The sequence below is a fragment of the Budorcas taxicolor genome, chromosome 8 (assembly GCF_023091745.1).
Source record: "Budorcas taxicolor isolate Tak-1 chromosome 8, Takin1.1, whole genome shotgun sequence".
Taxonomy (NCBI): Eukaryota; Metazoa; Chordata; class Mammalia; order Artiodactyla; family Bovidae; genus Budorcas; species Budorcas taxicolor.
This window is the reverse complement of record NC_068917.1, coordinates 50,001,641-50,017,438: the sequence shown is the minus strand read 5'-3', so window position 1 is coordinate 50,017,438 and position 15,798 is coordinate 50,001,641. Positions and strand designations below refer to the sequence as shown.

General features: G+C 37.5%; 1 protein-coding gene across 1 annotated transcript in view; it reads left to right on the top strand.

Annotated features, from left to right (window-relative positions):
• The window catches only part of TRPM3 (transient receptor potential cation channel subfamily M member 3), a 937,530-nt gene that overhangs the window by 598,048 nt on the left and 323,684 nt on the right, over nt 1–15,798 (top strand). The gene's annotated exons all lie outside the window — the stretch shown is intronic.

Sequence of the window (15,798 nt, the reverse complement as noted above, 5' to 3'; positions counted from 1 at the left end):
GGGACTCTCAGTAGTCTTCTCCAACACAATTCAAAAGCATCAATTCTTCAGCAATCAGCTTTTATCGTCCAACTCTCACATCCATACATGAGTACCGGGAAAACCATAGCTTAGACTAGATGGACCTTTGTTGGCAAAGTAATGTCTCTGCTTTTTAATACAGCTTACACAGAAAAACAACAACAAAAAAAAAACCAGCCTGCATAAAACAAAAGATATCACCCTAAACCTTTTTTAACTAAATCTTTTTTCCAGTTTTATTGAGAAATAATTGACATGCATCATTGTATACATTTAAGGCATACAGCATAATGGTTTGATTTACATATATTATGAAATGATTACCTCACTATGTTCAGTTAACATCTATCTTCTGATAAAGGCACAATAAAGAGAAAGGAAAAAAAATTTCCCCGGGATGAGACCTCTTAATTTAGGATAAAAACTTTCTAATATATCATAGAGGTGTGTTAGCTATAGTCATCTTGTTGTATATTACATCCCTAGTACTTAATTATCTTATAACTGGATGTTTGTAATTTTTGAAACCCAAACATTTTTATGAATTGCTACTATTCTGGTCTCTATCTCTTTTTCTGGGTATTGAACTTCATCTCATCTTTCTTTCCAAAAATATTTTTAATCTCTAATGATCATCCTTATACTCGTCAATTATAGTTTTTTAGTTTCTTTTTGATCATTTAGGCCACCTGCTGTCTGACCCATTTGACCAGTAATGCATTTTGTAAGAGGGGTTGCTTTCATCATGTGATGAATTTTCACCATGGCCACACTCCAGATAATCCCCTCTTTCCTAATTTAGGGTTATCTAATACTTTTGCTGTGTCTACTTAAATTTGCTATTTTTTCCAGATGTGTTTCTTGTAAAATTATCCCTTTTAAGGGCTAGTCTTCTGTCTGTCTCTTTTTGTAAAATATACATATTATTTAACTTTTTAACGTCCTTCTGTATCTGTAAAATATATCTGCAGTGCAAATTGCCCCCAAATACCTTGTAATATGGTAAATTCATTGAAAATGGTGTTTTTTTCTCAATAGTATAGAGATTCACACACTTTAAATATACACAGAAGTATAGAAATGATTATATTCAATAAGCCGCTCTGTACCCATCAACTTGCTTCAGTCTTACCAACTCATGGTCAAACTTGCTTCAGTTGACTCCACCACCCACTTTTTCTCCTCCTAGTATTATTTGAAACTCTCCTAGGCATTTTTTATCAATAAATATAGTGTTTAAATATATATATTAGAATATATGTATAACATGTTATACAAAAATACACATTAAATATATGTAATATATCATATATGTATAATATTAAGTAGAAAATTATCTTTAAAAAGTCTCTTCACTCATAAATACTGGGAATTTTCTGTAATCCATTTATATAAACACTGGAAGTTACTGTAAGTCATCTCTAATTGATCTATTCATAGTATTAGATTATTCTAATTAAAATATCAGATGTGAAGGAGGAGCAAAATTAGGATTCCATCTAAATATTAATTATGTAGCTTCATTTTAAATAGCTTGGGCAATTAATCCATTCTCCAGATTTTTAGTGACATATAAACTATTTAGTAGTAAGATGGGCCTATTTGAAATGGACCAGGTGATCCTGCCCAGTTGCAGAAAATATTAACAATTTTTAAAACCTTAACCTTTTGCAGACTTAATAGGCATTACACATAAGAACAAAATTCAAAATAATGTACACTTCAGAATTCCATACAGAATAGAAAATGCAGTACTGGATCTCTGCAATAGATAGATCTATATGTCTTCACAGCATTGATCTGTATGCCCATCTGTACAGATCTGCATGTGTATAATGGGCATACAGAATTGTCATAATACTTCTATTGTTTGTATAGCACCTCACACTATAATATTTCATCTGATGTTCAGTTCACCGTAGAGCTGGGGACTCTTATCTTGTCGCCAGGCTCATAAGAAATAAAGTCTCTAAAAAGATAAGGCCAGATCTCTGTAAGGCCTGACCCTAGGACCTGGTAGAGGCAACACTCCAGCAGATGTTTTCTGAATCCAAAACTTGTGCTCTTTTTCTCATTTCTGATTCTCGTGGGTCCTGTTAAGCCAGTGTACCACTGAGATTTAAGTTTCTTGAAGACATAGACCCTTAAAGATCTATTATAAGAAGTAATATAGACATGATGCTACTAATGTAGCAAACAGTCAAGTACTGCATAAATGCTAGTAATGTTACCAGATTTCTACATGACAGCTCAAACAGATATAGGTCTGGACCCTGGAGAGGCCCAGTGACACATATTCTGTTATTTGCAGAATTCTCAAGCGACCCACTCCAGTGTTCTTGCCTGGAGAATCCCAGGAACGGAGGAACCTGGTAGGCTGCCGTCTATGGGGTCACACAGAGTCGGACACAACTGAAGTGACTTAGCAGCAGCAGCAGCAGCAACTGCATCAACCTTGTATTTTATTCTCCTGTTCAACTTTCTCTTGGTTAATACTATATAACCAAATTCCTAAAATGGTGTGTGTTACATAGTAGGTAAACAGGGAACATTTGTTGAATAAATAAATGGGTGAAAATTGATGACAGTATCCCTGGCTCTTGTACCAAAGGAACAGACCTTGATTTAAAGAGAGATATTCCATGAGTTGCAAACACTGAATATAACAAAACAGAGAGGAGTAGTCCCAGGAAGCCCAGGTGATGCCCTGTGGTCCCTCGTGCCCAGGTATCTATTCACCGCATAGCCCAGGGCAAACCTCTGCTGAGCCCTAAACTTGACTGCTCTTAGCTGACAGTGCCACTAGACAACCCCACTGAAGATGTTCCCTTCTGTTCGTTTGTTTGTGTTTTCAAAGAGTCTTCACAGACATTGTGTTTGAGCCTCTAAATAACTCTGGAAGGAAACTCCCAAACACCTGTACCTCACCAGGTTCCTTGGTCTCTAAGCTCCTTTCCTATTCTGGTGCTGTGATTCTGAAGAACTACTTTCTCCTCACTTGTATTAATAAGTGAGAAACGTGCTTGTCTATCATGAAGTTAACTTCCCAACTCTTAAGCTATCGTAAAGCAAAGTAGACTTTTTCTGTGGTAATTTTCTGCGTATCATTTTTTATTTTGATTTTAGATCATATTCCCAATTAACATGTGTGTGCACGTACATTTTTGTCTGTGTATTCTAAAGTTACACATTGCAGTTAGATAACTGTTTACATTTAGGCATAGACATGCATCCACTGCATTTGCAGACAAAACCTTGCAAGAAAACTTATATCTTCGTATCTCAACAAGAAACATGAATCAGTGTTGAAATTTAGTAGGATGGTTTCTGAACGCTTTTTCATTCTGCCTGCTGTACATGTTCTCCTCTACCTGTTCCTCAAGATTCCCAAGTTCTTGGACATCCGTGACCCAATTTTCCCCTTATTTCCTATATATGGAGTAAACCCTTAAGCATATTATAACTTCTGGTATTTTCCAGTAGAAAAAAATTGTGCTTACCTAGCTATATTTTTTTCAGCTTCTTTTAAAATAACTGAGAGGCTTAGAATGCTTTGCATAAGACTTCTTTCACATCCCAAGCCTTTTTGGGTGAAAAAAGAATCCTTTGATGTAAATCTTTTTTGATGTAATCCTTTTCTAATATTAATCTTATTCACTGTGTGTCAATCTTTAATTACTATTAGCCCTTTAATCTGACCACGTGTGGGATTTGGGTTGTGGTGTGGGCTTTGCTAGCACAGTAATGTGACTCCAGCTACATGAATTAGCTTTCCCTTTTCAATAAATAAGAGAACAGGTCCCTAACTATTCCATCTTAGAGGTGTTCTTTTAATCCCCAAAGTTATCAAGGACAGCTAAAAGTAACCATAGTTTACCATAAGCTGTTGGTGGTCACCCTGGGGCATCTTGATATTTATGCTGTAGTATTATTATTTGTATTAGTAGTTATTGATTATAACATATTTCTATGGTACTTTATTATTTATAAAAAACTTCCCTTATAGGAGCCATTCATATTGCTTATTCATTTGACCTTAACAAAATCCCTATGATGCAAACAGGGCTCCCTTTTTATGGATGAGAAAATTTGGGCTAGGAGTATTTCAATTATTTGACGAAGGTTGCTTTGACAAAGCCTCTTTTGACCCAGGTCCCTGGTGTGGTCTATGTGACTTTACCAAGCAAATTTTCACAGTATGGTTATGCAGCTCTTCCAATTTTGAAGATGTTTGGGCAGTAGTTTCATTAACAAATGTGTTATTGCTGTCTCAGGCGATATCTGTACCTAGATTTCAAAATAGTGATCTGGTGTTGAAGATTGTCCTCGAAGGAAATAGATCATCAGTGTTGCCTCTTTTTCAGAATATGTTGTGCATAGATATACTCATTTGTGTCAAATTTTAGATTCCATACATAATTGATATGAGATGATAATTTTCTTTCTCTTTCTGACTTCACTTAGTATGATAGTCTTTAGGTCCATCTTTGTTGCTGCCGATGGCATTATTTCATTTTTTATGGATCACTTCATGGGAAATAGATGGGGAAACAGTGGAAACAGTGTCAGACTTTATATTTTGGGCTCCAAAATCACTGCAGATGGTAACTGCAGCCGTGAAATTAAAAGACACTTACTCCTTGGAAGAAAAGTTATGACCAACCTAAATAGCATGTTCAAAAGCAGAGACATTACTTTGCCGACTAAGGTCCATCTAGTCAAGGCTATGGTTTTTCCAGTGGTCATATATGGATGTGAGAGTTGGACTGTGAAGAAGGCTGAGTGCCAAAGAATGGATGCTTTTGAACTGTGGTGTTGGAGAAGACTCTTGAGAGTCCCTTGGACTGCAAGGAGATCCAACCAGTCCATTCTGAAGGAGATCAGCCCTGGGATTTCTTTGGAAGGAATGATGCCAAAGCTGAAACTCCAGTACTTTGGCCACTTCATGCGAAGAGTTGACTCATCGGAAAAGACTCTGATGCTGGGAGGGATTGGGGGCAGGAGGAGAAGGGGACGACAGAGGATAAGATGGCTGGATGGCATCACCGACTCGATGGACATGAGTCTGAGTGAACTCCGGGAGTTGGTGATGGACAGGGAGGCCTGGTGTGCTGCGATTTATGGGGTCACAAAGAGTCGGACACGACTGAGCGACTGAACTGCACTGAACTGAATGTTCCACTGTATATGTGTACCACATCTTCTTTATCCATTCCTCTGTGAATGGACATTTAGGTTGTTTCCATGTCTTGGTTATTGTAAATAAGTGCTGCTGTAAACATAGGGGTTCATATATCTTTTTGAATTATAGTTTTGTCTGGACATATGCCCAAGATTGGGATTGTTGGATCATATGACACCTCTGTTTTTTTTGTTTTTTGCGGAATGTTCATACTATTTACCATAGTAGCTGCACCTTCCCACCAGCAGTGTAGGAGGAGTCCCTTTTGCCTTTTGCCTATTCTACCACACACTATAGTTGGAATAACAATCACCAATTTTAATGACTTGTGTCCTAGTATTGATTAGGAATTAGAGTACTCTTTAATTGGAAACCCTTGACCTACATGCAGAAATAGATTCTTTAAGTTTAATAGATCCCTTGAATAGATTACCTACGTCCATGGTCATGATAGTTTTTCATAAATGTTTACAGATCAGCTAATTCTTTCTAGAGTATAATTTCTTTACAATGTTGTGCTAGCTAGTTTTTCCGTCCTTTTTTTTGAGGTCAAACAGGCCAATACAAAACTTGAATCTAAAGAAGACGAAATAGTGTATTCATTTGGATTTTTTTTCATTTTAAAAGCATAAAGGATTGAATTAACCAAAATTGAATAGAATTGAACCATAGTATTTTTTTCAAGATAATTTGTTGTTGTTCTGTTGTTCCTTTGCAAAGTCCTGCCCGACTCTTTGCAATCTCACGGACTGTAGCATCCAGGCTCCTCTGTCCTTCACTATCTCACAGAGGTTGCTCAAATTCATGTCCAGTGAATTAGTGATGCTATCTAACCACTTCATCCTCTGCCACCCACTTCTTTTGTCTTCAGTCTTTCTCAGCATCAGAGTCTTTTGCAATGACTTGGCTCTTCATATAGGTGGCGAAAGTATAGGAGCTTCAGCTTCAGTCCTTCCAATGAATATTCAGGGTTGATGTCCCTTAGGATTAACTGGTTTGATCTCCTTGCAGTCCAAGCAACTCTCAAGAGTACCACAATTTGAAAGCATCAGTTCTTCAGCACTCACCTTCTTTGGGCTTCCCTATTGGCTCAGTTGTAAAGAATCCACCTGCCAACGCAGGAGATGCAACATAGGTGGGGAAGAGCCCCTGGAGAAGGAAATGGCAATCCATTCTAGAATTCTTACCTGGGAAATCCCATGGACAGAGGAGTCGGGCAGCTACAGTCCATGGGATTGCAAAAGAGTTGGACATGTTAGCAACTAAACAACAACAGCCTTCTTTATGGTCCAACTCACATCTGTACATGACTACTGGAAAAACCATGGTTTTGACTATACAGACCTTTGTTGACAAAGTGATGTCTCTGCTTTTTAATATGCTGTCTAGGTTTGTCATAGCTATCCTTCCAGGGAGCCAGCATCTTTTAATTTCATGGTTGTGTTCACCATCTGCAGTGGTTTTAGAGTCCAAGAAATTTAATCTGTCACTGCTTCCACTTTTTCCCCTTCTATTTGCATGAAGTGATGGGACCAGATGCCATGATCTTAGATTTTTAATGTTGAGTTTCAAGCCACTTTTTCACTCTGCTATTTCACCTTTATCAAGAGGCTCTTTAGTTCCTCTTTGCTTTCTGCCATTAGAGTGGTATTATCTGCATTTCTGAGATTGTTGATATTCTTTCTGGCAGTCTTGATTCCAGCTTGTCATTCATCCAGCCTGGCATTTCGCATGATGTAATCTGCATATAAGTTAAATAAACAGGATGACAATATACAGCCTTGTCATACTCCTTTCCCAATTTTAAACCAGTCCATTGTTCCAAGTAAGGTCCTAATGGTTGCTTCTTGACCTGCATGAAGATTTCTCAGGAGATAGATAAGGTGGTCTGATATTCCAATCTCTTTAAGAATTTTTCAGTTTGTTGTGGTCCACACAGTCAAAGGCTTTCATATAGTCAATGAAGCAGAAATAGATGTTTTTCTGGAATTCCCTTGTTTTTTTCTGTGACCCAACAACTGTTGACAATTTGATCCCTTGTTCCTCTGCCTTTTCTAAACCCAGCTTGTACATCTGGAATTTCTTTGTTCACATGCTGCTGAAGCCTAGCTTGAGCTAGTGTGTGAAATGAGTGCAACTGTATGGTAATTTGAACATTCTTTGGCATTGCTCTCCTTTGGGATTGGAATGAAAACTGACCTTTTCCAGTCCTATGGCCACTGCTGAGCTTTCCAAATTTGCTTACATATTGAGTGTAGCACTTTAACAGCATCATCTTTTAGGATTTTCAATAACTCAGCTGAAATTCCTTCACCTCCACCAACTTTGTTCATAGAAATGCTTCCTAAGGCCCACTTGACTTCATACTCCAGAATATCTGGCTCTTGGTGAGTGGCCATACCATCGTTGTTGTCCGGGTCGTTAAAATCCTTTTTGTATAGTTTTTCTGTGTATTCTTGCCACATCTTAATCCCTTCTGCTTCTGTTAGGTCCTTACTGTTTCCATCCTTTATTGTGCCCAAGATAATTATTTAAAAAATAAAGAGTGGCACAACCTCACGATAGTCAGCTAAAACTGTTTCCCAGAAAGTAGTCAATTGTTAGAAATTGGCTTTATCTTCAATCTCAGAAATCAAAGTCTGACCCTATTAATGTAAAGAAAGAAATGGAAAATACCCTTTTTCTAGATATTTCCACTCATTTATAGATGCCTAGCTTAATGTCTGACAATTATAGCAGCTTCTTTCTCTGAAGAAAGAAGTTGTTAAATATAGTAACTCATTTTACTTTTGATAGTGTATAATACCCTTTTGTGCCTGTATGCTGGTGGCTCAGATGGTAAAGAATCTGCCTGCAATTCAGGAGACTCAGATTTGATCCCTGGATCAGGAAGATCCCCTGGAGAAGGGAATGGCTGTGCACTCCAGTATTCTTGCCTGGAGAATTCCATGGACAGAAGAACCTGGCAGGCTACAGTCCATGGGTTCTCAGAGTGGGACATGACTGAGCAACTAGCACTTTCCCTTTCACCCTGTGGACTAAAAATGTAAATACTCCCATGAAAAATTAATTTTGAAATCTAGTCTTTCAAAGCTTTAAGACACAAGATGTTGAGATAATGTGGGTGGTACATATTTTTAAAGAATTCTCTCAGATCTTGCTTTCCCTTTTTTCCCCTCCTTTGTTTGTAAATCCCCCACAAAAGGATTAAAGTTATCATCTAAATGCCCACCTTGTTGTGAAACACTACAAATGCTAGGATAAACATGCATTCCATAACTTCTTCGAATCAAACTTCCATACAATAATTAAACGAAACTAGAATATGATGAGAACCTGAAACTCAGAGTGAAAAATGTTTATGAAAAGACCTGATTTTGCTAGCCCTCTGACCTTGGACAGGCTTTTGGAACTCAGCCTGAGTTCTTTCATCTGGGATGTAGGGATAAAAATGCCTGCTTCATAGAGTTCTCATTAGGATTAAATGAAATAGCACATAAGAAACTGCCTAACACAGGGATTCATAACAGATAATACAGGTTTGTTTTACATAACAGCCCAGGAGGATTTGGAAGGGTAACTAATGATCCTACTCAAATTTTATTGTTGTTGTTGTTCATTTAATTCTTTTCATACAGTTTTATTATAGAGCTTAATTTTTAAAATTTTTTATAGTAGTTAATGTATAATATAAGGTAGAGGTTTACAACATAGTGATTTGCAATTTTTAAATGTTATATTTCATTTATAGTTATTATAAAATATTGTCTATATTTTCTGTGTTGTACAAATGTATCCTTGAACTGCAAAGACTTTAACACAAAAACCGAGTCCTATGTGCACTCCTCCTCACTCCACGTTCTTGCTTCCCATTCACTTTCCACTATTCTAGCATCTTTTACTGATATTTATCTCTGTCTGTAAATAATACTTGTACTTTTTTTAATTTTTCACAATATACATTTTTATTATGAAAGATGAAGTTTAGCTATTTTGCTCTCCTTCCCCAACACACACTTCCTCTTCCCCCTTATTCACAATAGAGCGTTGGCAATTTTTTTTCAATCTGTGTTCAATGTTTTCATCTTTATGATTATGTAAACTTTGCTAATTGCTGAGGCAACAAGGATTATAAAACTTCATTTCCTGAATAATATTGTAGGTTATCTGTGTTTCTTGTTGTTTTGATATGCATGATTGTCTTTGGACCTCTACCCAGGTTTTCCCTGTACCTTCAGGAGCTTCGTGAAATATCTCTATCCAGTTTTCCCCATCAGTCCTTTGGCTCCAGTCTGAGATTGTTGGTTCTGGATGTGCTGCCTAGCTGTCTTGTCAATTTGGCGCCTCGTTTTTCCATTTTCCTTTGATTTCCCTCTGCCCCTGTCCCATGCTTGGTTCCCTGTTCCTTGAATACCATGTTTTCTCATAGTTACGGAGCATGTTTTCCAGTAGCTTTCTGGGAACGGGTGCATAGGAGGTTAAGTTTTTAGATAGCTTAGATTCTAAAATTCCTTCATTCTGTTCTCACACTTGATTAAGAATTGCTTTCACTCATAATTTCAAGATAACTCCCACTGCTTTCTAAATTTCACTGACTCTTGATTTCGATTATGAAACCTGTTTCCCCTGCCTGGAAGTTTATAGAGTGTTCTTTTTTTCTCAGTCTTTGGATGTTCTAGAGTGTTGTGTTTAGCATGTACTTCTCTGTTGGGTCAGTGGTAAAGAATCTGCCTGCCAATGCAGGAGATGCATGTGTCATCCCTGGGTCAGGAAGATCCCCTGGAGAAGGAAATGGCAACACGCTCTAGGATTCTTGCCTGGGAAATTCCGTGAACAGAGGAGTCTGGTGGGCTAGAGTCCATGAGGTCACAAAAAGAGTCAGACATGACCTAGTGACTAAAAACAACAACAGCAATACTTTGGTGTGAGTTCGTCTTTAGTCATTGGACTGAGCACTCAATGGCGCCTTTGATTTGGAAGTTTATGTTCTGCAATTCTGGAAACTTTTCTTGCATCCATTTTTTTATAATTTCCTCCTTTGGTGTTCTTTGTTTCTATAAACCTTCTCTACTGATTCCCTAATCTTATTTTTTTCTCCTGTTTTTCTTTTTGTTTTCTTTACTAAGAAATAACCTCACCTTTATCTGCCAGCACTTCTATATAGATTTTTAAAAAGATTTTCTCATATCTTTAACTTCTAATAATCCCTTTTTGTTTTTGAAATGCCCTTTGTTATAATCTCTCTTCTTTCATATGGGGCTTCTTTATCTCTCTGAGACTACTGATTATACTTATTACCCTTTGCCTCAGCACTGTTTCCTTTTGATTTGGATGGTCTGTCTTTCACGTTAGAGGCTTCCTTCTAGTCCTGGTAACCCTTCACTGTTGTTATATTTAATAATGAGTCACTAAAATGCAAATTAGAAATTCCTTGTACTGAGGTGGGAGTTTTTTTTTTTTTTTGACTGGTAGCCTTTTCAGTGAGAACCAAATATTTTGGGGGAGAGCCCCCCAAATCAAGATCCTTAGGTCTCTGTTTGGTGCTCTTCAGTATTTCCAAAGAAAAGTCCCCCAACGTCCTGTGTAAAGGTGGGTACACAATGAAGTAAAAGTAACCAGAGTGGGGTGAGGATATTCAGCCAAGCTACCCATGTGTACCTGAGAGAGGTAAGGAACTTCTGGGATCTCACTGGTCTGTTTGTAGACCGTTCACTCAGTGTTTTTGTTTTCAGTCTGGTGCCTCATGCCTTTTTTCAGCTGTGTCTCAGAATCCAATCCTCTGAGGTTCCTAGGTGGGAGAGGGGCAACTTCCTATCTCTGTGGAGTGGAGGAGGAAATTTGGCTCCTTCTTTCAAATATTTTCAACCAATTATCCCTGTGTGCTTGGGCTCATAGCTCCTCCCACACCTGCTTCCTCTATTCCTAAGCCTGTCTGAGGTTCAGCAGAGTACAATGGCTCATTTGTTGTTGCCTTGCACCACCCTTTCGAGTCCCTTAGCTTAGAAGAGTCCCTCATTAGCTAAGTCAGTTACCACTCATCCACTTTGAAACTTCCAAAAATGTTAACATCCTCCATGTGTCCCTACCTCCTTCTCCATGCTCTTGTCCTCATGAGTTATGCCTTTGTTGTTGCTGTTCCTTTACTCACTGTAGAACAGTAAAGAATAATGAGGAAAACTGTACGTATCTAATCTTCCATGTTTGATCAGGAGTGCTATTGATTCAGTCTCTTTCCATTCCAAAATGGACATCATCACCTCTCAAGCAAAGGTCACCCAGAGGGGACCATATCTCCTTCCTCTTCTTATCCTAGGCTCAGGAGTCAGTGTCTCTGCTGAGGCAAAGTAGCTAGTCAAAAAGGTTAATGAATTATTACGGCCTCAGAAGGAGGGTAAAGTACATCCAGTCCTTCCAGTAATAACAGGAAACTTTAAAAATGATATGCAATGTGCATTAACAGTGGAGGTAAGAAAATAAGCAAAAGTTGAAAGCAAAGCATGTACTTGTCAATGGTAAAAGAAATTCAAAAATGAAATCTAATCAATTAGAACTTTTCTGAGAAAAATTTTGGAGAATACGTGCTGTTTAGTTCCAGTTTTATCTTGATTATTCAGAAAAATTTCATCTAAGATTGGATAAACCACACACGCAAGGAAAACATGCTCTTAACTCAGATTATCTCAATAAGACATTTTTTAGAAATGAAAATATTATTATAAAAATTCAAGTTTTCAGGGAATTATGTGCTACATGGTTATAATAGTTCATAGTAAAGATTGAAGCTAAACTTCCTGTAATGATATAAAGCTTCATCATTATAGTGTCTTGGGGAAAGCCAAATCTTGTTAATATGCCTTCTTGGTTCTATGGAGCATGCTACAATCTGTGCCAGATGCAATTAAAGAATGGTTCAAATGGCAATCTGTAGAGCTTTGAAGATATCCATGGGAAATAGGCTGCTTGGCTGTTCATTACCATTGTAATAGATTGGAAGTGACATTGGTTTAAAAAAAAATAACAACTCATCATTCTGGTCCAATTGACCAATTAGGGCACTCACACTTGTCATGCTGCAGTTGCACAATTGTTGACATTATTTTTCATCAAATGATGGTTATGGGAAAGAAATACAGTACTTTATAGACTTGTACAGTATCTTTGCTTTTGCCCAAATGTAAATCTTCATGCATATGAGAGTTAAATATGTATGTTTACATACATAGATAAAATAGAAAAAACAGTACTGGTGATAAGGAATGAATGAGTTGATAGTTGAGAAATGGGTGTTGAAACACACAGAAAACTAGATAGCAAGAAAATATAAGATGTGTATGAGCTGCCTCGCTCACCCACATGTAACATAAATGAGAAGAATTACGTAACTACTGAAACGAGAAACAGTTTCCTGCTAGAAGTTTATTCTTCTCATTTCAGATATTCAGAGAAACTCTCCAGTAGTAATTCACAAAAAGAAGGTATTCATATTGACATGAATATTATAGTATAAAATTATACCTGTTAGATGTGTACACTGTATATTCCAAAATGCCCTAAAAATGGAAGAGAAAGCATTTTTGTGTTTATATTCCTCATAGAGTTTCCCACTAAGTCTTATTAATATTAGCACTTTAGATGACTAACAATGTAGTCAGTGAATAATTAGCTCTTTGAAGATCTTCCTAGCATTTAAACAATCTTCCATTTTCTTTTTGTAACTTCAACACTGAAATTAAGAGGAAGACTGCATTAGATGTGACACAATTTAGACTTAACATGACCTGAAATAATATAAACTAAATCACCTGAATTCATATCCTCAGCCCTCTTTCTTTCTAATTAGGGACCCCATCAGCTGGACAAAGGTGATATGAAAGAGATACTACTATACATTAATAGTATACATACTATACATTAGTAGTATACATACTATACATTAGTAAACCTAGGCGGAATGCAATTACAGATTTTCATGTAGAAGAATGACTCTCCTTTTAGACCTTGTTTTGGTTTTGTTTTCTCCCAGTTATTAGTGACCAATATTGACACCTTATAAGTAAAAAGAGAAGTCTCAAAGAACCTCCACTGCCACATCTTCCTCAGTAGTCCTTGTTTCACTCTTGAGCTGTTGTCCCCCTCCCTTCTAAGTTTAGGGTAGCCAAGGTGGCCAAAATGCTTCCCAGGTGGCACAATGGTAAAAAATCTGCCTCCAAATGCAGGAGGCACAAGAGACATGGGTTTGATCCCTGGCTCAGGAAGATCCCCTGGCATAGGAAATGGCAATCCACTCCAGTGTTCTTGCCTAGAAAACTCCATGGAAAGAGGAACCTGATGGGCTACCATCAATGGGGTCACAAAGAGTCAGACACGACTGAGCATACACACCCAAGGCAGTCAAAATAGGCACTTGAGATCTGGGCTGAGGTTGGACGGTGATGATCAGCTAGACACACTTGTTCTATGACATGAAGTAAGGGCACAGAGCAAAGAGGGGAGAATGGAAACAAGAAATTTAATTGCTGTAAATTACTGTAATCATTAATCCATTAATAGAATAATTCCTAAACCTAGAACTTCTTGGGAGTTCCCTTTATAAGAATTCTACCAAAGATTCCAGTGTAGCACCTACTGAATTAGTGATTTTCAAAGATAATTTGAAGTATAACTGATATATTAAAAGAAGGAAAACACTGAAGTGAACATACCTCATGGGATGTTTTGGGACTGATTTTGTTTAATTTGGAGCTATTTATGAGTAGTACGGTTACTTTTTCTTCCTGATTTTAGCTTAACTCTCATTAATGACAATGCCAATTGAATACTCTAAAATATTGATGGTTAATACCCTGACTAAAAGTGGAGTGCTGTAGGTCTAGAGCACACACATTTAATTTTGTTTCCATTATTCTTGGTTATATGTATTTGATCTATATATATATATATCTTTTATAACATATGAATTAAAAATTTATATTCTCTGTGGTGTGTTTTAAATGGCACAGTTGTTCATTTGCACAGATATTAAGGGCCCACTTGTGCTTTCCCTTTGCTCAGTGCCAGTGACTTAAGGAAGAAATACATTCTGGTTTTGTAGTTGAAGGGGAAAGAGGTGGGCAAAAAAATGACAAGTCTGAATGAAGAAGCTCTAGACAGAGGCAAAACAGAACCAGTACACACAAGGAAGAAGTGGAGATAACTAGGAAAATCAAGAAGAACTTTAGAGAAGATGAATTTTGAGCTAAGCTTTGAGGGTATCAGGTTTTCCTGGGAAAGCAAGCAAAAAAAGAAAAGGTGGCTCAAGGCCTGAGAAAAACCAGAAGCTAATGTACAGAGGAAAAGGTCAATTTTCATTCCAATCCCAAAGAAGAACAATGCCAAAGAATGTTCAAACTACTGTACAATTGCACTCATTTCATGTGCTAGTAAGATTATACTCAGAATCCTTCAAGCTAGGCTTCAGCAGTATGAAACCAATATTTATGTACAAACTGGGTTTAGAAAAGGCAAAACCACAGATCAAATTGACAACTTTCATTGGATCATAGAGAAAGCAAGGGAATTCCAGGGGAACAAAAAAAATCTACTTCTGTTTCATTGACTACACTAATGCCTTTGACTGTGTGGATCACAACAAACTGTGAAGTGTTCTTAAAGAAATGGGGATACCAGACCACCTTACCTGTCTCCTGAGAAACCTGTATGAGGGTCAAGAAGCACCAGTTAGAACCTTACATGGAACAACAGACTGGTTCAAAATTGGAAAAGAAGTACAACAAGGCTGTATGTCGTCACCCTGCTTATTTAACTTCTATGCAGAGTACATCAAAGCAAAATGCCAGGCTAGATGAATCATGAGCTAGAATCAAGATTGCTGGGACAATATCAACAACCTCAGATATGCAGATGATACTACTCTAATGGCAAAAAGTAAAGAGAAACTAAAGCACCTCTTGATCAGGGTGAAAGAGAATTAAAAAGCTTGCTTAAAGCTCAATATAAAAATAAGATTATAGCATCTGGTCCCATCAATCCATGGCAAACAGAAGGAGGAAAAGTGGAAGCAGTGACAGATTTTATTTTCTTAGATTCAATTCCAAAATCACTGTGGACAATGACTGCAGCCATGAAATTAAAAGATGCTTATTCCTGGGAAGGAAAGCTGTGACAAACATAGACAGTGTATTAAAAGCAGAGACATCAATCACTTTGCTGACAAAGGTCTGTATAGTGAAAGCTGTGGTTTTTCCAGTGGTCATATACAGATGTGAGAGTTGGACCATAAAGAAGTCTGAGTACCAAAGAATTGATGCTTTATAATTGTGGTGCTAGAGAAGATTCTTGAGAGTCCCTTGGACTCAAAACAGTAAATCCTAAAGAAAATCAACCCTGATTATTAATTGGAAGATCAGCTTCAGTACTTTGGCCACCCCATGCAAAGAGCCAACTCATTGGAAAAGATGCTGATGCTGGGAAAGATTGAAGGCAAAAGGAGAAGGGGGTGGCAGAGGATGGGACGGTTAGATAACATCAATTCAATGGACATGAATTTAAGCAAATTCTGGGAGATAGTGAAGGACAGGGAAGCCTGGCGTACTGCA